Below are 22129 nucleotides of genomic sequence, written 5' to 3'. Positions count from 1 at the left end.
AGTTTGTACATTGCAATATCTTCACATTACTTCATGTACTGAGCCATTATTACACATTTATACCCCCTACTGAACTGAACAATAATTAGATAGAGCAACACTTAGATTTTCGAAAATCTATCAGTACACTTGTAAGAAGGAGAAATTTAATTTTGCTACATGACTGTGCAATGTGCAGACATGAACAGGAATTATTGCAGTGAAAAGTCGTTCCAGTTTTCTGAATTCATAAGGCTGAGATTACTGTGATTATTCAAAACAGCAAAAGTCAGTTTACAAAGCGTTTTGCATGCAAAATGATTGGTTCCATTGTGGGATAGTTAACCTGAAAACAATCGCATTGTTTCAATGGATTAAATTAAAATATGGATTAAAATAATATATGGATCTGACGAAACACATTAGAAAGACAAACAAATTATTCTGCAATTATTATAAGGATAGTGAATTCCTAATAAATGTTGTATTCTGAACAAATAAATTGACTCAATATTTTAAAATCACTTTGCTCTGATGTTGATTAGACGTACATTAAGATCGGTAAACTGAAGACTGAAATATAATACTTAGATTGATGGATTGAGGACAATAAATGAGCGATTCAATAGTTATTGAAGAGAATTATTTTTTGTCAAAATGCAGACAATACAGAAGTAATGTATTTCATTCAATTAGTTTACTTGTCGAAACATGCTATGTGATTTTAATTTATGTAATTTTATACTGATCGATGTTCAAACATTTGTGTCTGAATTAAGAAGAAAATAAAAAGATAATGAAAGTGAATAGGAGAGTGACCATAAGATACAGTCCGTGACATTTGATAGAAAAAGGAATTTGCATAATCTCGTGACTATTTAGTGTTAATAAATAATTTACTTCTCAGGTACTGAAGCAGTCCAAGTCCAAGTACAACAAGATCTGGACAATATCCAGGCTTGGGCTTACAGGAGGCAAGTAACATACATGCCACACAAATGCAGGCTATCACATATAAGACATAACCTAACCACCATCCCTTGACATTCGATGGTGTTACCATGACTGAACACCCACTATCAACATTATCCTGTGAATAATCATTGATCAGGAACGGAATTGGTCTCACCACATAAACACAGTGGCTACAAGAGTAATTCAACTCCTGGCTCCTGAAATCCTGTCCAAACGCTACTAGGCACAAGTCAGGAGTGTGATGGAATACTCCCACTTGCCTGGATGAGTGCAGCCCTAACAACACTCAAGAAACTTGATACCATCGGAATAAAGCAGCCCGCTTGATTGGCACTGCTGCTACTGAACATCAGTGGTGGTGAGGGTAGATGTTTGTGGATGTCCTAGCTACAATCTCTGCCTCTTCTTATTAACAAAGATAAAAGAATCTTACATTGCTCAACTTTCTCATCAAAACCGAGTACAGTATTCACCCAAGCCCTCTTTTATACCAACCAGCAGCATTTCCACCACCAATAGCAGCTTCTCTTAAAATATTTTGTCAGTAACTTGTAATTAACTGGTTACTACAATTACAACTGAAAATGTGTTGCTGGAAAAGCACAGGTCAGGCAGTATCAAAGGACCAGGTGAATTGACGTTTCGGGCATAAGCCCTTCTTCAGGAAGGTCCTGAAGAAGCAGTGAACCACATTTTGAAATGATCTTTCTGAACATAATATAGATCAGGTTAAAACTGAAGTAGGTGTCTTACACAACTTGCTGCAAGGACACAGACAGTAGAATCTGAGGTGATCATGAGGATGTGGAGGTGAATGTGGGAGACAAGCTGGGACTGTATTGGAGTAGTCACTGTGAGAGGGAACAAATGCTGGATGCAGGGTTTCAGCAGCTGATGGACTGACGCTCAGGTGAGCCATCGGAAACTGAGCAAGTGACCACCATCTAATAGGACAGAGAAACTGATCCATCAGCCTGAAACTGACTGACCACGTGGCTGACAGTGACTCCAACACAAGTGAATGGAAACATTGCTCAGAGCCTGTTTCTGTAACATTCAACACAAGCAGGAAATGGAAAGTGAATAATGAGCTGAAAACAAGGCCACTGCTCTGTTAGAGTCAAAATCATTCAATGTTCAGTTATTGGACATTATTGACTCTCAGAATATTCTAACCTGCAGAATCACAGTAAAAGGGGAAAGTAAACAACATTTTTGGCAAAGACAGAATGAGCCAACTGCTTGTATAAAAACAGCTCAGAACAAATGTGCTGAATCCTCCACAAACTGACAAACACAGGTACCATCAGTTTATAGATAGACAATGAAATTCTTCAGAAAAACCCTTCCCTGTTTATGGTGTGTGGTAGAAAACATTCTCAGTGAGAACTGCCACTTATTTCCTTTGAAAAGAATCTCTGTTTCCCCTCAGAAAAGCAGGTGTGCCCCAAACTTACAGACTGTCTTACAGACAAAGGAAACCTGATCAGGGACTCGCAGGTTAATTAAGCTATGAGTGACAGTCCATTGCACACAACAAGAGCTTAGACCACAACAGATTCTAGTGAAACCAACAATGCAATGAAAAAGGTGAATTAGTCTTAATAATCATGCAGCCTCTCTCAATCAAATAATCCCAGTCAACTTCTAAACATTTTAAAACTATTAATACCAATGTATACATATTTATTTACTTTCCTAATTTCCTCCAAAAAATATATATGACTATTCTCTTTAAAATATATTTTAAATGGTCAATTCATAATCACAATTCAGTTCCAATTATTCTTAGTGCAAAACAACTAGCAAACTAAAATAGTTTTCACGTCAATAATGACACTGGAAACTTTGTTATGTAGTTTACCCATATTTCCAAATATTGTTTTGGTTCATTATTCCAGTGAAGCTAAAATTCAAGTCTATTTATTTTCTCTGATATCCTTCCATTACTTTATTCCCTAATAACAATGCCCATGGTGTAATGGGTGACAAACATTAAATAAAATTGAATTTTCAATGCAAGAACTTGTACAAATAATTACATATTATTCAGTTCATTCATTATCGTTGATTATGAGGGTTATTTTCACTGTATGATCATGTTAAATTCACTTAAATAATCAGAGTAGAATTTTCACCTTTAAAGATATGTAAAGTGAATGTCAAATTATTAATATTTCAAGTAAAACCAAATTCACATTTTGCTCTGTGTTATTCCAGGAATGACAGGATGTGTTGAATTATTATGGGAAACAGGAACAAGTGAAGGTGGTGGCTCTCTGACGTGAGGCCTTAAAGCCAAAGGGCCAGGTGGTAGTTACAGTGGGGGAGGTACCGAGTGCCCCGCTGTCCTCAGAAGGCAGTGAGGATGGTGACACTGACTGGAACGGGTTAGATGACAAAGCATCCACGTATGGACAGAGGGACGACAATGGGTGGGATGACCCACCGCCCTATAAGGTCCAGAAGGCCGTGTCTGTGGCACCACTGGGCATCAAAGGTCAACTTGGACAGACAGTAGGGAGCAACAAAGGGAACTGACAGAAACCAAACATGAACCGTTCACCTGCTGAATAACAGATGTTGGTGTGTTAACACCCAGCCTGATAGAGAAATGGTAATAACGGGCCTTATTGGGACAATATGGATGAATTAGTTGAGGTACAGTCTCACCGATGATGGTGTTAGGCCAAAATCCTTGATGCCAAGATGCCCGGACGTGTACAGCAGAACCTGTCTCTGCAATGAGTGGGTGAGGGTTTGAGCCCCCCCCAGTGCACAGCCGATGAGTGCCTCCAGGCATTCACAGATATTACAGGGATACACTGGGGAGGGGACAGACTGAATGGGCTAAAATAACCTTGGTGTCTCAGGGAACCAAGGGTATTATCGAGGCTCATACAGAGAGGAAGCCTGAGGTGTGTAAGGACCACGGGGGATTACCAAACCCCAACCTGTGATGATGAAATAGGTTTGATGTATTTAACAGATGACATGGGACCCTATTTAACTGTAATTATAAACGTGGGACTGCCAGTGGGAGATCATTCTGATCACATTCTGAATTGGGCCATGAGAGCTGAGACAAACTCAGAAACACAGGGAGGGTAGTACAGTACAGGGAGGGTACTGCAGTACAGGGAGGGTAACCAGACCCACAATGTTACAAGGGAAGCAGGAAAGGGCACATAGACAAGGAACGTAGGCAGAGAGAGGGAGATAGATGTTCACATTGTGTGTGTGCCTGTGTTCACGTAGGCACATGAATATTCATTGACGCTGTGTTTGGGAACCAGCAGAACAAATATTAATAAAAGGAGCATCTATATCAGTTACCGAAACGGATTTGCCCCTCACCCCTCAATTACTAAAATGAGAGCAGTTGGAGAGGGAATCAAGGAAGCTGGATGAAATAAATCTGTCCCAATGCAGATCATCGATATGGCAAAATATATTCAGATATGGGAGTGTGAAACTGAGGAAGGGACCATTCTGGAAGTTGCCATTTTAGAACAGTTCAGAGCAACTATTGATGTAGAGGCACAAACTCTAATATGGGTACAATCTGGCCAGGCCCAGGACAGGAAGCAAAGGAGAGGCAACATCTCCAGAGTAGTTACCTTGCAGGGAGACTGGAACAGTCTCAGAATCTGGGGAGTTATAGCTAGGACCCAAACAGCAGGGCGGGTAACTCAAACAGGAATGTGGGTTATTATCTGTAGATCCTGTAAAGATCGAGGGCCCTCTCACTCCCCACCCAAACTGGATCCCATTAAAGCTGGGGCTGAGAAGGCAATAATTGTGACAGTAACAGATTGAGAGAAGCAGGGAATAGTCAGACCAACAGTATCCCAGACTAACTCACAGAAGCCGGACAGCTCATCCCACCTCACTATTGATTAGACCTCCCTCAGTAAATCTGCCACTAAAGAGTATCCTACAGTAGTGAACCACACCACTTTATTTAATGGATTAAAATTGCAACAGGATACAGTCTCAGCCCTTGATATTGTGAATGGGTTACTGTGGACCTAGAACGGTCAGAATAAGCTAGTATTTACTGTCTGAGGAAAGCAGTAGACCTGGATCCAGTTACCTCAGGGACCTCATAATATTCCAGTATATCCCACCGATATATGGCTGATGGAGTGCATCGATTTAATCTTACCAACACCTCATTGCCTCAGTTGGTGAAGAAAGAACATATCCGGATATTACATAGAGTATTGGGTCAGGTCAGGCAGGCCGGGCTTAAAATTAACCCACAGAGCGTGGGAAGGTAGGGAGAGATGTACCTGGGACATCACATCAGGAAGATCAAATCAGGAACGGAGGGGGACAATCCCAGTGAAACGAAAGACCATGATTTCAAAACTATCCACCCGCACACTGTGAAGGGGATAAGGCAAACTTTAGGATTGTTTAATTATTGGAGGACTTTTTTGGAGAATTACCCAGAAATGGCAGAACCATCACGAGCCCTGACAGAAGCGCGGACATTAGCCAGGTGTCAGGCAGTCAGCATATACACAGAGAGACAGCATGCCTTTGGTATAGTTCATGACCAAGTGATAGCCTGGGCTCGGTGAGGGTAAATCACCCTGTCTGTGGGCACGTAGAGCATGAAGGACAGGTCAGAGAGTTAGTGGAAGCAGCAATAATGAGAATTAGAGCTCACAAGGTAGTCAAAACCCCACACCAATGGGGCAGTAAGTTTGTGGATAAGGCAGGTGAATAGACAATAGACAATAGGTGCAGGAGTAGGCCCTTCTGCCCTTCGAGACAGCACCACCATTCATTATGATGATGGCTGATCATCCTCAATTAGTATCCTGCTCTTGCCTTATCCCCATAACCCTTGATTCCACTATCCTTAATCACTCTATCCAATTCTTTCTTGAAAGTACCCAGAGACTTGGCCTCCACAGCCTTCTGGGGCAGAGCATTCCATATACCCACCATCTCTGGGTGAAGAAGTTTCTCCACAACTCTGTTCTAAGTGGCCTACCCCTTATTTTTAAAATTTGTCCTCTGGTTCAGGACTCACCCATCAGCAGAAACTTGCTTCCTGCCTCCAGAGTGTCCAATCCTTTAATAATCTTATATGTGAAATACTGACTGAAATAGTGCAGACATTTGAGGAGATGGCAATGGCCGTAGCTACAGAAGTGAGAGAGGAAGGTTTAAAGATATTCCCAGAAACAGTCCCACAACAGCAGAAACAGGAATGGGAAAAGGGTGGGGCAGTAATAGGACACGTCAGAGTCTGGATGATCCAGCAGTGCCACTACACTGTATAAGACAAACATTATTAAAAACATATCATGGGCTGGCCCATATTGGGGAGGATAAAATGCAATATCAGATGATCCACTACAATCCTTGCCTGGAACAGGGAGAAATACAGCAAGGTTTTGTCGAAGGTGTGTAGTCTGTTCACAGTGTGAGCCAGGGAAAGCAATAAAATGGAGGCAGCAGCAGGGACCCAGGGGCCCATGGGAACAATTACAGATGGATTTTACACACACACCCAATCCCAGGGAAGGAAGTCCTGCTGGGTTTTAGTAAATAGGTTTACTCAATGGGTGGAAGCATTCCCCTGCAGATTCTGACCAAGGGACAAATCTTACAGGGAACATAGCTCTTTAGCTATGTGCCCTGTTTGGTACTGAACAGAAATCCCATCCCCCATACCACCCCCAGAGCTCTGGGACAGTAGAAGGAATGACGCAGACACTGAAAGCTAGTCTGACTAAGGCTCTCTCAGAGACAGGACAGCGATGGGTTAGAGTACTATTTAGCAGCCTAATAAAACTGAGGACAACCCCAGCAAAGGGGACGGGACAGTCCCCCTTTGAATTAGTGACTGGATGGACTATGCAGATGCCACAGGGTATGGTAGTGGGAGGGCCGGAGATGTGCAATGACAAGGATAGGGTTAAACCATTTGTAAAAGAACTGGCAAAGCAGCCGCATGAGCTGAGAGAATCAGAGACTGGGAAAGGAAACATGGAAATATCCGAGCTGACATTCCAAACTCTGGAGTTCAGGTCAGGGGGATCGTATGAAGTAAACACATCAAAATGCTGGACTTATCTGGGGGAGCCAGAGAGGGACCTTTCCCATCCTGTATTAGTAAGGAGCTCTGAATAAACATTGGTCATGGTGCTCAGCACAGAACTCAAGGCTCCTCTTTGATATTTCTTCCAGTAACAGTTGTGTAGGGGTATGTTGCTGGCTGGAGGTCTGTGACCAGTGCCTCTGTTCCACAAGGGTCAGAGCTGGGACATCTGTTGCTTGTAATATATATAAATGAAAAGTTTGAAAATGTAAACGTTTTAATTAGCAAGTTTGTAGATGGCACAAACTGTTGAAGTTGTGAATCGTGAAGAATGATGTCAAAGGATACAGCAAGAAAGAGATGAGTCAGAAAGTTTTGTGGGGAAATTGCAGATATATTTTAATTCAGACAAGTGTGAGGTGATGCATTTTGGAAGACACAAAGCAAGAGGAATTTGTACAATAAACGGAAGGGTCCTGAGCAACACTGATATACAGAGGGATCTTCAGTTGCAAGCTGAAAGATCCCTGAAAGTGGTGAAGGAGGTGAATGGCAGGCTTGCCTTCTTTAGTCAGGGGAGTGATAATAAAACTATGATCAGGCCACCTTTCGGGGATTGTGTGCCGTTTTGATCACCACATTATAGGAAGAAGGTGAAGGCTTTTGGGAAGGTGGAAACAGGTTTACCAGGATGTTGCCTGGATTGGGAGAGGTTAGAAAATCTTGGATTGTTCTCTTTGGAAAGTCAATGTCTGTGGGGTGACCCAACTGGCACAGAGTTTGTAAACCATGGTTTACTACAGAAATTGTATCTCTTGTTAAAAAGAAGAAAGAGGCTTATGTGTTGATGAGGCAAAATGGTACAGATGAAGCAATAGAGAGTTACAGATCAGCTAGGAAGGATTTAAAGAGAGAGTTAAGAAAAGCAAAGGGAGGACACGAGCAGTTTTTAGCAAACAGAATTAAGGGTAACCCTGAAATTGACTGCGGTTAAAGTGGGCGGCACGGTGGCACAGTGGTTAGCACTGCTGCCTCGCAGCGCCGGAGACCTGGGTTCAATTCCCGCCTCAGGCGACTGACTGTGTGGGGTTTGCACGTTCTCCCCGTGTCTGCGTGGGTTTCCTCCGGGTGCTCCGGTTTCCTCCCACAGTCCAAAGATGTGCAGGTCAGGTGAATTGGCCATGCTAAATTGCCCATAGTGTTAGGTAAGGGGTAAATGTAGATGTAGGGGTATGGGTGGGTTACGCTTCGGCGGGGCGGTGTGGACTTGTTGGGCCGAAGGGCCTGTTTCCACACTGTAAGTAATCTAATCTAATCCAGGGTCCCCTTATTCCAGGGTTGATGGTCTCACACCAGAGAGGGTACAGAGGAGATTGATCAGAATGTTTCTACAATTGGAAAATATCTGGGGATGATTTCTGAGGAGGATGAGCTGAGATTTAATTGAAGTGATAAAATGCTGAGGAATCCAGATCGAGTGGATAGGAAGGAGCTATTCATTAACTGAGAGGTCAGAAACTGGAGGATTTAGATTGAAATTAATTCCCAGAAAGAAGGGGAGAGGAGAATTCATTTCACTCAGAGATGGTGGGGAGCAGGAACTCATTGATGGACTGGCAGAGGCAGTAACCAGCATCACATTAGAATAAAAGGACATGGATGTAACTGAGATGCTGGAACATGCAGGGCTGCGGACTAAAGTCAATGGGGTCATTGTGATTGATTTAACATTTCTCCAGAATATTAAAGTCAAGTCCAATTTGAGAATTTATGAACATCATCCGACCTGAATTCCAAATGTCAGAATAAATTTATCAGAAAGTTCAGCACAGATCGAGGACACTTGGCCTATCCTGCATGTGTTGGCTGTAATAGAATGACCCAGGCTTTACAGCGTTATGTACTCACCAATGAGAGCAGCAATTTCAGACTGTGTACTCTGCCCTCTATGTTGTTATAATCTGTTTTTTCAATGTATTTCTTTCAGAGCTGCTCACCTTGTTTCCTGGTTTCTTTCCCAGCCCTAAATCCATTCCCCATGGCCTTGAGGGACTACCATTTCTGCAATTTAATTTCTCCTGCCTTCCCCCGTGTGACAGACTGTCTTTTTGTCCTTGTCTCACCCCCACCTTGCACACAACTTGTTACATTTCTGATGGTTCCCAGACCTCTGTGACTTCACTGCGCATCCTGGGTCAGGGGCACAAGTTGTGAATTCTCTTCCTCATGAGATAATTGGAAATCTGTCTGGCTGCAATTTCCCCCAGATTTTATTTTGTAAATAAAAGAGGATTTGCGTCAGAGTCAAGTATTTGTGAGCCTTCATCCACAATCCTGAGCACTTAGACATAATATGTGACCCTCCCACAGATGTGCAGGTTTGATGGATTGGCTGTGCTAACATGGCCTGTAGTGTGTAGGTAAGGTGGGTTGTGTTAGCCATGCTAAATGTGGGGTTATGGAGGTAGGGTGGGACAGCAGGTCATTGCAGACTCGATGGACCGAATAGTCTCTTTGTGCGCCTAAGGGATTCTGTAATTCTAACTAGTTGTGATTGTTGTCACATTTTCCTAAGTCCAGGTTCATTCATCTCAGGTACACATGCTACCTTTTGTGTTTCTGTGTGTGCCCGTAGTGTTAGGTAAGGGGTAAATGTAGGGGTATGGGTGGGTTGCGCTTCGGCGGGTCGTGTGGACTTGTCCACAGTATCCATGATTGTGCAGATTCAGTGGATCAGCCATGGGAAATGCAGTGTTAAAAGGATGGAGTGCTCCAGGTGGGATGCTCTTTGGATGGTTGGTGGGGTTTGATGGGCCAATGCTCTCCTGCCACACTGTTGAGATTCTATTCTATGATTGTGGATAAAGGCTATTCTATGATTGAGGATAAAGCAGGGTGTTCTTGGAGAGGCGGTAATAACTGGAAAGCTGAATCCAAAAATCACCACCTTCACCAAAGGAGATTTTCGGAAAATGACAGATAGTCAGGTGGATTAGCATTCCAATCTTAGATAGTGAGGAAGCGTGTAGGAGATAATGATTTTGCAATTTTAAACTGAGGGGAGACAATGATTTATGGTTTTAGATTGCGTCGTACATTCGCAGTGTGAATATCCATCCTGTACTTTATTACAAAGCCAAGGTCACTGACAATGAAAACCAAAACACCCAGGAAACATCGCCTCACCACGTAATCTGATAAAAGAATTCTGATAAGTCTGGTTGAATTTAGAACAAAGATGAAAAGTTGGAAGATTAAATCCAATCCCAAGATCCAGTGCTTAAACAAAAGGAGACGACAATAGGATGAGGCAGGAGTTGGCTAATGTAGACTGGAAACAAAGACTTTATGGTGGGAAAGTTGACGGACAGTGCGGGAATATCAAAGAAATTTTTTGAAGTGCTCAGCAAAAGTATATATCAGGGAAAAGGAAGGACTTTAGGAAAAAAGGAATAATCTGCCATGGGTGGCTCAGGAAATAAGGGAGTCTATCAAACTGAAATAGAATGCATACAGATTGGCAATGACCATGGAGATTAGAAAAACTTTAAAGATCAACAGAAAGCGAGATGGGATTGGGGGAGAAAAGTGATTAATAGCTATCCCCAGGGCTGGAATAACAGTTTATACTGCTAGAGGGGAACATGATGTTTGGGGAACATATGGCCTCTAATTGTTGAAGCACTTAACTGTTACCATAGAGATAATCCTAAGCAAGTTAAAAATCACAGCACACTCCAAAAGCTTGTATTTCCAAATAATCCTGTTGGACTATAACCTGGTGATGTGTGGTTTTTAAACTTTGTCCACCCCAACACCGGCTTCTCCACATCAGAATCCTGATAGATACCCCACTGAAACTGAAGCGCCTATCACATACTTGAGGGAGCCACAGGGGCGTGGGGGAGGGGTGTGTGGTTTAACCACAAAGTGCTGAACTGAACTAGACTTTCTAACTGCCGTTGCCATGGAGATAATACTGAGAGACAGTCTCTATTCAAAGTCCCAAACCACAAAGGTATAAGAGTGGGAGCTGTACATTGGACAGGTGGGGAGTTACTTGATGCTGCCTGAAGGTGTTTTGCTTGTACACTATCCAGGTAACTGCCATGTCTCATCAATAAAGTCTCAAAGAAGACCTCTCTGAGTTCTGTGCCTAGTTATTCCTATCCAGCAGGGTTCAGGAATATGAGCACACAGCAGTCAGTCTTCACAGTGGAGGATACGAAGAACATGCCAGTAATTGATAAGGAGACTGAGGAAGGTGAGGACCTAGATAATAACCATTATCGTGAAAGAGTTAGAACTGGATATGCTAATGTAGCTAAAGGTCGACAAGTCTCATTGCCCTGATGGGATACATCCCAGGATACCAACAGAGTTAGTGGGAGAAATAGCAAATGCACTTAGAGTCATAGAGTCTGACAGCAGAGACAGGCCCTTTGGCCCATGCCGACCAGAAAGTCCATCCACGCTAACTCCATTTCCCTGCACTTGGCCCATTTGCTTCTGACCCTTTCCTATCCATGTATTTGTCCAAATGTCTTTTACCTGTTGTGAGTGTTCCTGCCTGAACCATTTCCACTGGCAGCTCATTCCATATACATACCACCCTCTGTGTAAAACAGTTGCCCCTCAGCTTCCCTTTTATTCTTTCTCCTCTAACCTTCAACTGATCCAATCAAGCCGTCCAATCCTTGAGTTCCTGGGAAAAAGACTGAGTGCATTCACCTTATCCATGCCTCTCATGGTCTTATACACTTCTAGAAAAGAATCCCCTCAGTTTCCTCTGCTCCAAACATAAAATCCTCCCTTGTCCAACCTCTCCCTATAACTCAGACCCCTGAGCCCTGGTAACATCCTTGTAAATTGTTCTGCACTTTTTACAGTTTAATAACTGAAACCTCCATTACATCCATCATATTTCCAGTGTTTCCCTGCGGGGCTGGAACCGACGGGACAATGCCAATGGATTACAATCCATGATCGAGAATGAACCCCTTTACAACAATCCCGTTTTCATAGTGTTCCCCATGGTGCAGATATCCTTGTGTCTTTCTGGTTGCATGGTTAATTAAAGACTTGTCCTTCTACAAAGCAAAGTTGTGGCTTCATTGTTCCTGGGAAATGTGCCATGATTTTTCAGACTTTCAAAAACAAATGAACTCTCTCTCCACACTCACCACGCTGACATGGACTTGGCTGTGTCTCAGTACTTTTCCAGTCACATTGAGATTTGAAATATTTGCCCACGGACAGAATGCACACCTTTCCATCCAGATGAAAAGGCCAATGATATTCAGATCGGCACGGATCAAGTAACTATCAGATTTGACCATGAAGTTCAATTTGTATTTCTCATCCGCAAATCCACCCTTTCAGTACCATACAACAGAGCACACAAGTTACCACTGTTAATACAGGATGGAAATTCATAAGACAATTGTAGTATTAAACTGTAGTTTTCTTGTTTCTCCCAAAGCTTTAAACCTCAGTCTCACAATTTCTCTCTTCTGTGAACTGAAATCCAAACCAATCCCCCCACTCCTTTCCTCCACACCCAGTTCTCACACACTCTCTCTTCGAATCCAGTTTCCTAGCTCCTGATGAGAACCATCCTGCATACACAGCTTCCTGTACACTCTGGCCAAGACCCATCTTACTAAAATGAGCCAAATTAGAATTCTAATTGCAGGCCCATCCTTGTCCCTTTCCATAACAACCCTGAATCTTCACAAAAGAGTTCTAATAACTTTCTGCAAAACGCTGCACCACTGATAGTCTGATCACATATCAGGGTAGCAAGAGAGGGGCCATTCCCCTGGGTCCTGCTCCTAGAGGGATGAAGCTGCTAATGATAGATTAATCCCTCACACCCACAGCCTCCTTCCCAGGCACTGACCTATACTGTGCATAATCCCACAATTGCCAGCACTGCACCCATGCACTTGTCTCCCCTCCTACAGCACGAGCTCCCAATCATACAGGAGTCCAGGTGATTGACAGCAGCTGCTGCCCAATATATCAGAATCCCTACAGTATGGAAACATGCCCTTCGGCCAAACAAGTCTATACCGACCCTGCAAACAGTAACTTACACAGACCTATGCCCCCTAACTAATTTAATCAATACTATGGGCAATTTCGAATGGCCAATTCACCTGCCCTGCACATCTTTAGATTGTGGGAGGATGCACAAACCCCACACAGACAGTCGCCCGTGGCCGGAATCGAACCCGGGTACCTGGTGCTGTGAGGCAGCAGTGCCAACCACTGAGCTGTCTCTATAGGGTGGAGGGGGCGGGGCTGGAGGACTGGGACAACGAGATTGTAAACAATGAATGAATGTGGTGAACACTGGGGGATGGACAGGTCAGTGAGGGACAGGAGCAGTGCAGCAGCAGGAGGGGATCCTGGACAAACTGAGCAATGGGAGAGTCTGACAGGAGAGAAACTACAGGAAGGGTCTGTTTGGAGGCTCAGGCAGGGACAGCTGGGAGACAGTATGGCCTGGTGGCTTGGGCAGGTTTACTAATCAGCCTCTTCAAAGATGCTGTTACTCAACTCTGAGCCTGATCCTCCTGATCCAGAGGTAAGGACACGTATACTATTTCCTGGTGGGCAAGGGATACAAGGACTGCCTTTCAAAAGGAACTCCCCTGTGTTGGTGACATGAACAAGACTCAATACAGACTCACTGAGAAAATGCTGGCGTCCTTGAACTTCATCCAGAATATTAACACCTATAACTGGGCAACGCAGACCCCAATGTACAGAGTTAAATCCTGGATACCAATAACAGCTTTGTGCATGGGAAATCATATCTCATGAATTTGACTCAGTTTTTTTGAAGAAGTAACAAAGAGGATTGCTGAGGTCAGAGCATGGACATGATCTACATGGACTTCAGTAACGTGTTTGACAAGGTTCCTCATGGGAGGCTGCTCAGCAAGGTTATATCACATGGAGTACAGAACTGGCCCGAAGGTAGAAGGCAGAGGGGGCTTTTCAGGCTGGAGGCCTGTGACCAGTGGAGTCTCACAAGGATCGGGGCTGGATCCACTACTTTTCGCCATTTATATCCATGATTTGGATGTGAACATAAGAGGTATTGTAAGTAAGTTTGCAGATGACACCAAAATGGGAGATGTAGTAGCAGGGAAAAAGATTACCTCAGAGTACAAGAGGATCTGGATCAGATGGGTGAATGGGCTGAGGAGTTCAGTTTAGAAAAATGCGAGCTGCTGCATTTTGGAAAAGCAAACTTTAGCAGGACTTATACAGTTAATAGTAAGTTCCTGGTGAGTGCTGCTAAACAAAGAGTCCTTGGAGTGCAGGTTCATAGTTCCTTGACAGTAGAGTAGCAAGTCGATAGGATAGTGAAGGCGGCAGTTGGTCTGCCTGTCTTTATCAGTCAGAGCATTGAGTATAGGGGTTAGGATGACATATTGTGACTGTAGAGGACATTGCAAAAGTTGCCGAATCAATATTCCATTTAATTCTGTTCTCCTTCCTATCAGGTGGATGTTCTTAAACTTTAAAGAGGTCAGAAAAGAATTATAGCATGTTGCCAGGGTTGGATAGGCTGTTTTCCCTGGAGCGGCAGAGGCTGAATGGTGACCTAAAGAGATTTTTAAAATCAGGCTGGGCATGGATAGGGTAAATAGACAAGATATTTGCCCTGCAGTGGGGGAGTACAGAACTAGGGGACTGGGAAGGAGGGTCGGCAGACAGAGGGTGGTTGGATCGAGAAGGGTGGGTCAGAAATGGGTGGGGAAAGAGAGGGGGGGGATAGAAAGGGGTGGCACAGAGACAGATGGGGACAGAAAGTGGGTTTAGAGAAGAGGGGAACAGACAGGGGGAAGGGGGGGGGCAGAGACCAACAGAGGTAGGGGGAGAGACAGACAGACAGGGGGGAGAAAGAGAACAGACTGTTGGGGGGTGGGGAGACAGAGCGTGGGGAACAGACAGAGTGGGGGGAGGGGGAGAAACAGAGTGGAAAGATGGAGAGTCATTTTGTAGATCTAAAACTCAACCCAGTTCCTGTTTTCTCATCCTGACCTTAATTCCCTCCGAAGAGCTCAGAACAACTGCTTAGTTCTTGGAAAGTAGAGTTTCAGAGAGATCAGGTGCTGAACATGGCATTTGGGACACTAACATTGAATGGAACGCGCTGACCAATAAATGGACTCTGGTTCGATTCCACTGTCTGTGCGGTGTTTGCACATTCTCCCTGTGTGTCTGCGTGGGCTTCCTCTGGGTGCTCTTAATTTCCTCCCACAATCCAAAGACACGCAGGTTAGCTGGATGAGCTTTGGGTAATGGTAGGGTACAGAGTTAGGGTGGAATGCTGTTCCGATGGTTGGTATGGTCCCATGGGCCGAAAGGCCTGCTTCCACACTGTAGGGATTCTGTCACTGAGTATAGGGGTTAGGAGGGCACGTTGTGGCTGAGTAGGGCATTGGGGAGGCCAGTTTTAGAATATTACATTCAATTGTGGTCTCCCTGATTTCAGAAAGATGTTACCAGAATAGGACTCAACCTCTGAATGACAAGTTCCTGGGAAGTGTTGACAGACAAAAAGACCATGCAGTGTGGGTTGACAGTTCCTTGAAAGTGTGGTTGAAGGTAGACAGGTCAGTGAAGGTGGTGTGCGGTATGCTAGCTGGTATTGGGCAGTGCATTGAGTATAGGAGTTGGGAGATCATGGTTCGGTTGTACGGTTTATTGGCTCGGCCACTTTTGGAATCCCCAGACTGCTTTCAATTCCAGTCTCCCTGTTATAGGAAAGATGTTGGGAAACTTGCAAGAGTTCAGAATGGTTTTACTAGGGTGTTGCAAGTATTGGAACACGTGAACCATAGGGAGAGGCTGAATCGGCTGAGGCTATTTCCCTGCAGCACTGGACACTTTAGGTGGCTTTATTGAATTTTATAAAGTTATGAGGAGCAATGATAGGGTGACTAGCCATGGTTTCTTTTTTCCTCAGGATAGGGGAGACCAAACAAATGTGAATCTTTTTTCCAAGGTGGAAATGACAAATTCTATAAGAGAGATGGCAAGTTTCAAGGATATGAAAACCGAAACAACTGAAGATGCTGTAAACCAGGAAGAGAAACAGAAGTTTCTGGAAAAGGTCAGCAGGTCTAGCAACATCTGTGAAAAGAAATTAGAGTTAACGTATCTGAGGAAGGGTGACCAGACCCGAAACTTTAACTGATTTTTCTTCACAGATGCTGCATGATCTTCTGCGCATTTCCAACAACATCTGTGCAAGTTTAAAGGGAGTTGTTTGGAGTATATACCTGAGAGGAACTTTATAAAGTGCGAGTCAGACCACATCTGGAGTAATGACAGAAGGTTTGGTCCCTTTATTTAAGGAAGTACATCATTTCATCAGAGGCATTTCACAGAAGATTGACTGGGATGAACCCTGGTTTGCAGGGATTATTTTTTAAGAAAAGGCTGAAGACGTTGGGACTTTACTCACTGGATTTGGGAAGAATGAGAGGGGATCTCATTGTAACATGTAGGATTCTTAAGGAGTTTGACAGGGTAAATACTGAGAGGATGTTTCTCATCATGAGGGAGTCTGGAACCAGATTCTGGGTCAGTCACAGAATCACGGATTCTGTTTTGGATTCGTCAAGTTTAAGGCAACACCGACACAGGTCAGGGGTTTCATAAGCAATGGAGCTGGGGTGAGGTGGAGAGAAGCAACATTTTAAGAGATTGTAATTCCTGGTGTTTGGGATTGTGTAGATGCCTGATCAGAAGGTCACCTTGGGGTCAGATATGAGAGCAATATTGTCAAGAGTGTGGTTCCTGTCTCAGACAGTTCCCAGGGAGAGGGAGGGGCTCAGCAGTAAGGGAAAGTAATTTGTAATAGTAACTGAAGGCAATGGGTTTAACCATTGCAACGTTCCGTTGCAGGAAATTGCAGCCAATCGCGTAGTGGGAGTGTGATGAGCAGTTTGATAACTGAGTAATGGAGAGGGATGATGGGGAGGGAGAGCTGGGCATTGTCAGTGTACATGTGAAACCTAACACGGTGCTGTTGGACAATGTCACCTCCTGGCAGTATGTAGGTGAGAAACAGGAGGGACCGAGGAGAGATCCTTAAGGGACACCAAATACAGGGAATTCAGAAAGGAAAGGGAGAGTCAGGATGGAGTAGGTTTTTCAAACAGCGGTGGGGTCAAATGTAGCAGAATGGGAGAGAAGGACATAACCAGAAAAGACAGACAGGTAGAACAAGGAACAATATCTGTGATTTGGGGAGGGGGGGTGATGAGGAGGAGGAGCAGCCCAACTCCAAAAGTACTATTCCTACATTAGTGACATCACCCAATTCCACCCTAGTCTCAGCCCATTTACTGAAATACTCGTCCATCCCTGTGTTATCTCCAGACTTCATGATCCAAACACACTCCTGGCCAGCCTCCCACATTCAACTTACATGTAATCTCAAGAGTATCTAAAACCCTACTGCCCAAGCGCTCACTTGTACCAAAACTTGTTGATTCATCAAAAGGCTCCTATTAACAAGCAACAATTTAAAATTCTCACCCTTGATGTAATTCCTGGCTGTGAACATCCCTGTCTCCCTGCACCACACAACCTGTGAGACCTCGACAACTCATTTTCTATCAGACTCCCAACGATATGTTTAATCAATGCTTCACCTGTCTGGCTGTTTCTACTGTTGCCAAGGCAACACGGTATGGAATTCCCACCCTCACCCCCTCAGACCTGCTTTCCTCCTTTAAGGTATTCCTGAAAACCTGCTTATTTGGCAATTCTTTTGATCACCTGACCTAATATCTCCAGCTGTGGCCTTATGTCACAAGTTCTCAATCATATGTCTGTGGAATTATAAACATGATAAAAAAAAACAACTGTTGTTGATTTGCACACATTTTGTCAATTCTTCACTGTCGCTGAGTGAATAATCTATAACAGCTCTTACCCAAACACATTGTAGGAGCACCTTCACCACACGAACTGTAGCTGTACAAGGAAGTCAAACATCACCTTCTCCACAGGCAATCGGGCTTTAGCACTGATCACTGGTATCTGTGGACGGAGAAACACATAGTTGATATTTCAGGGAGTGCAAAATGCATTATCGGGAGGGAAAATGGTGCAGAATTTGGGATTTTTAAATTTGTGTTTTACTACGTGCACCAAGTTCTGTAAAACCTCTCATCCCATACCATGAAAACTTCCTCCTCTTCCTGGTCAATATGTTTTTCCTTCCCCCTGCCCTGCACCTTCACACATTTCCAATGCCTTGGTCACAACAACACTGTGCTGTCAGTGAAGTTTAATCACGTGGTTGAGTATTACCCCGCCCCTCATTCATTCTGATTGGTTGAAAGACCAACGAGCACCTCTAGCCACAGTTCCCCCACTCTTATTGGTCCTGCGCTGATATCAATAATCCGAAGCCCACTGTGGGCTGGAGCATGCTCAGTGCTTCCTGCTTTTACTGCTGTTCATCAGGTATGAGAGAGAGAGGGCTCATCCCTGTTTCTCCTGAGGTCAGACAATAACAACAACTACCTGCATTGTATGGAGCCTTTCACATTGACAAATCTCCTCAAATGCTTCACGAATGATGGAAACGTTGATTAAAGAGAACGATTTTTAGATACATCTTTAAGGCGGAGAGAGGGAGTTAGGGAGGATATTCCAAAGGTTCGTGTCCTTGGCAGCTTCAATCGTGGAGTGATATAGGTGGGGAACAGCTCACAATGGAGACAGTTAGTGCCTAACCATAAGTTGGATTAGTGGTGCTGGAAGAGCACAGCAGAACAGGCAGCATCCAACGAGCAGCGAACGTCGATTTCGCTGCTCGTTGGATGCTGCCTGAACTGCTGTGCTCTTCCAGCACCACTAATCCACTATTTGCTTTCCAGCATCTGCAGTCATTGTGTTTATTTCATTGATGCTAACCATAAGTTAACAACCTCATGTCGTAGCCCCCTACCCCACACACCAGTTCTCACAGTCTGCCATTACACACTACCTATAGTTAGCCACTAACAGTCTCCATTAACAGCTAATCATCCTCCCCCAGACAGATTGTTATCCACTCCTTTACCCAACCGTTCTTCTCACTCTATCCCCACCTATCGTTTACTCCTTTTATCCTCCCCCCACACTAACTTCTGCACTAAAACTGACTTGTTTTCTCAGTAATATCTGTCCTGAGGAAGGGACACTGGGTCTGAAACTTTAACTCTGATTTCTCATCACAGATGCTGCCAGACCTGCTGAGCTTTACCAGAACCTCCTGGTTGTTGTTTCTGATTTACATCTTCCGCAGTTCTTTTGGTTTTAATTGACCGGGAGTTTGTAATTCAGGTCCCACAGCCTCTGTCCCTGTCTCTCCCAACCCCAAACAGTGACACTGCACCTGCACAGCTCATGGACAGGTGTTGTCTTGCTGGCCACACCCCTCATTCACTCCCATTGGCTGCAGGACCACACAACCTCTCCTATTGGTCTGGAGCTGTCGTTAATTAAGCTGGCGCCGATTGAGAGTGGTTGGTTCCTCCCTGTCTCTGCCCTGGGATGAGCTCCATCATTCACAGTGAATGGGGCTGTATCACAGAGCACAGGGGCTGGGGGCTATTCAGCCCATTGGGGCTGTATTCTCTCCCTCTGGAGATGCTGCAAGTCGGTCCCAAGTCCCCTCCAATGTGCCCACGGCCCCCCAAATCTTACCTTAAAAAGTAAAATTCCAAGTCTGTTTCAGAATACCTGCTGAATCTGTGTCGTTCAGACTGTTCCAGATGCTCAGAACTTACTGAGGAAAATAGTATTCACATTTTCACCTTGTATTATTTGCCAATTACTTGAAAGTAGTTACTAAAAATTGTGACAGTGCTAACAATTCCTCTCTCTCTCTGCAAATTCAAGACCTTGGAACCAAATCTGCACCAGGTCGAAATCACTGCTTCACCTTCTCAGCTCCAAGGATATTTATGTTTGCTTCAGCTAGCTCGCCACAAAATAGAGGAATGCATCTTAATTTATTAGGATCAAAGAAACAGACCTTCGGTCCAATTCGTCCATGCCAACGAGGAATCCTAAACGAATGGATTCCCATTTACCAGCTATTGGCCTGTATCCATCAAAACCCTTCTTATTCATGGACCCAATTGGAAGCCTTTTAAATGTTGTGATTTTTCAGCCTTCACGACTTCATCTGGTAACCCCTCCCATACACACACCACACTCAGCTTGAAAACGTTGCCTTTTAGATCCCTTTTAAATGTTTCCCCTCTCAACTTAAACCCAGGTGCTCTAGTTTTGGACCCACCTAACCTGAGGAAATAGGACCCCGGCTGCTCACCTTATTCACACCCCTCGTGATTTTATATATCTCCATGAAGTCACCTCTCAGTCTTTGACTCTCCAGAGAAAATAGCCCCAGCCTATTCAGCCTCTCCCTGTCGGCCAAATCCTCCAATCTTGGCAACGTTTTTGTAAATCTTGTCCAAACCTTTTCAAGTTTCACAACATCCTTCCCAGAACAGGAAAATTCAAACTGAAAACAGAATTCCAGAAGTGGCTTAATCAATGTCCTGTCCAGCCACAATATGACATCCCAGCTTCTGTATTCAATGCATTGACCAATAACGGAGAGCATTAATGGAGTCCCATTTGCCAGCGGTTCACCCTTATCCCTCTAAATCGTTCCTCTTCATGTACCCAATCAAATGCCTTTTAAATGCTGCTGTACTAGACTCCACCCCTTCCTCTGGCAGTTCACTCCATACTTGCAATGCCCTCAACATGAATAAGATGCCCCTTAGATCCCTTTTAAATCTTTTCCCTCTCACCTTAAGCCTGTACCCTCTAGTTCTGGACCCACCGAACTTGGGAAAAAGTCCCTGACTGCTCACCTTATCCATGCCCTTCATGATTTTATAAGATCACCGCTCAGACTCCAACTCTCCAGGGAAAATAGACAGCCTATTCAGCCTTGCCCAATAAGCTCAAACCGTCCAACCCTGGCAAAATCCTTGCAAATGTTTTCTGAACCCTATCAAGTTTCTCAACGTTATTCCGAGAACAGAGAGATTGGAACTGAAAACAGAATTCCAGAAGGGCCTCAATCAGTGCCCTGTCCAGCCACAATATGACGTTACAACAGCTGCATTCAATGCATTGACCAATAACGGGGAGCATACCAAATGCTGCATTCACTCCCTTACCTACCTGTGACTCTACGTTCAAGGAACTAGGAACCTGCACTCCAAGATCTCTTTGTTCAGCAATGTTCCCCAGGACTTTACCATTAAGTGTATAAGTCCTGCCCTGATTTGCCTTTCCAAAATACAACAGCTCACATTTATCTAAATTGAACTCCGTCTGCCATTCCTTGCTCCAATGGCTCATCTGATCAAGATCCTGTTGTATTCTGAACTAACCTTCTTTATTCTACACATCCAATTTTGGTGTCTTCTGTAAACCTACTAACCATACCTCATATATTCACATTCAAGTCATTTATTTAAGGGCCCAATATCCATCCTTGCAGCACATTGCTGCTCACAGGCCTCCAGTCCGCAAAGCAACCCTCCATCATCATCCTCTGTCTCCTACCTTCAAGGCAGTTTTGTAATGGCTTGCTCTCCCTGCATTCCATGTTATCTAACCCTGCTAACCAGTCTGCTTTGTGGAACCTTGTTGAATGTTCATATAAACAACATTCACTACCTGGCTTAATCAATTTTCTTTGTCACTTCAAAACACTCACTCAAGTTAGTGAGACCCAATTGTGTATGTACAAAGCCACATTGACTCTCCCTGATCATTCCTTACCTTTCCAAACACATGGATATCCTGTCCCTCAGAATCCCTTCCAACAACTTGCCTGCCACTGACTTCAGGCTCACTCTTCTCTTGTTCCATGGCATCTCCTTACCACGTTTTTAAAAATAATGGCACCTCACCTGTCGCTATCAATGATACAAATACCTCAGGAGAGGCCCAACAATCACTTCCCTAGATTTCCAGAAAGTTCTAGGATACATCTGATCAGGTTCCAGGGCTTTATCCACCTTGATGCGATTTAAGACATCCAGTACCACCACCTCT

The 22129-nt window shown here is 44.1% G+C and overlaps 1 long non-coding RNA gene across 6 annotated transcripts in view; it reads right to left on the bottom strand.

Moving 5' to 3' along the window:
* LOC140483971 (uncharacterized) overlaps window positions 1-22129 on the bottom strand; it is a 36372-nt gene that overhangs the window by 5847 nt on the left and 8396 nt on the right. For all 6 annotated transcript variants that reach the window (XR_011962116.1, XR_011962113.1, XR_011962114.1 and 3 more), the window contains one exon: window positions 17985-18091. This is a non-coding gene — a long non-coding RNA (uncharacterized lncRNA). The remainder of the gene's footprint in view (window positions 1-17984; window positions 18092-22129) is intronic.

This window comes from Chiloscyllium punctatum, chromosome 12 (assembly GCF_047496795.1).
Source record: "Chiloscyllium punctatum isolate Juve2018m chromosome 12, sChiPun1.3, whole genome shotgun sequence".
Taxonomy (NCBI): domain Eukaryota; kingdom Metazoa; phylum Chordata; class Chondrichthyes; order Orectolobiformes; family Hemiscylliidae; genus Chiloscyllium; species Chiloscyllium punctatum.
Note: the sequence above shows the minus strand (reverse complement) of the source record. Positions and strands in the feature narration are given on the sequence as shown.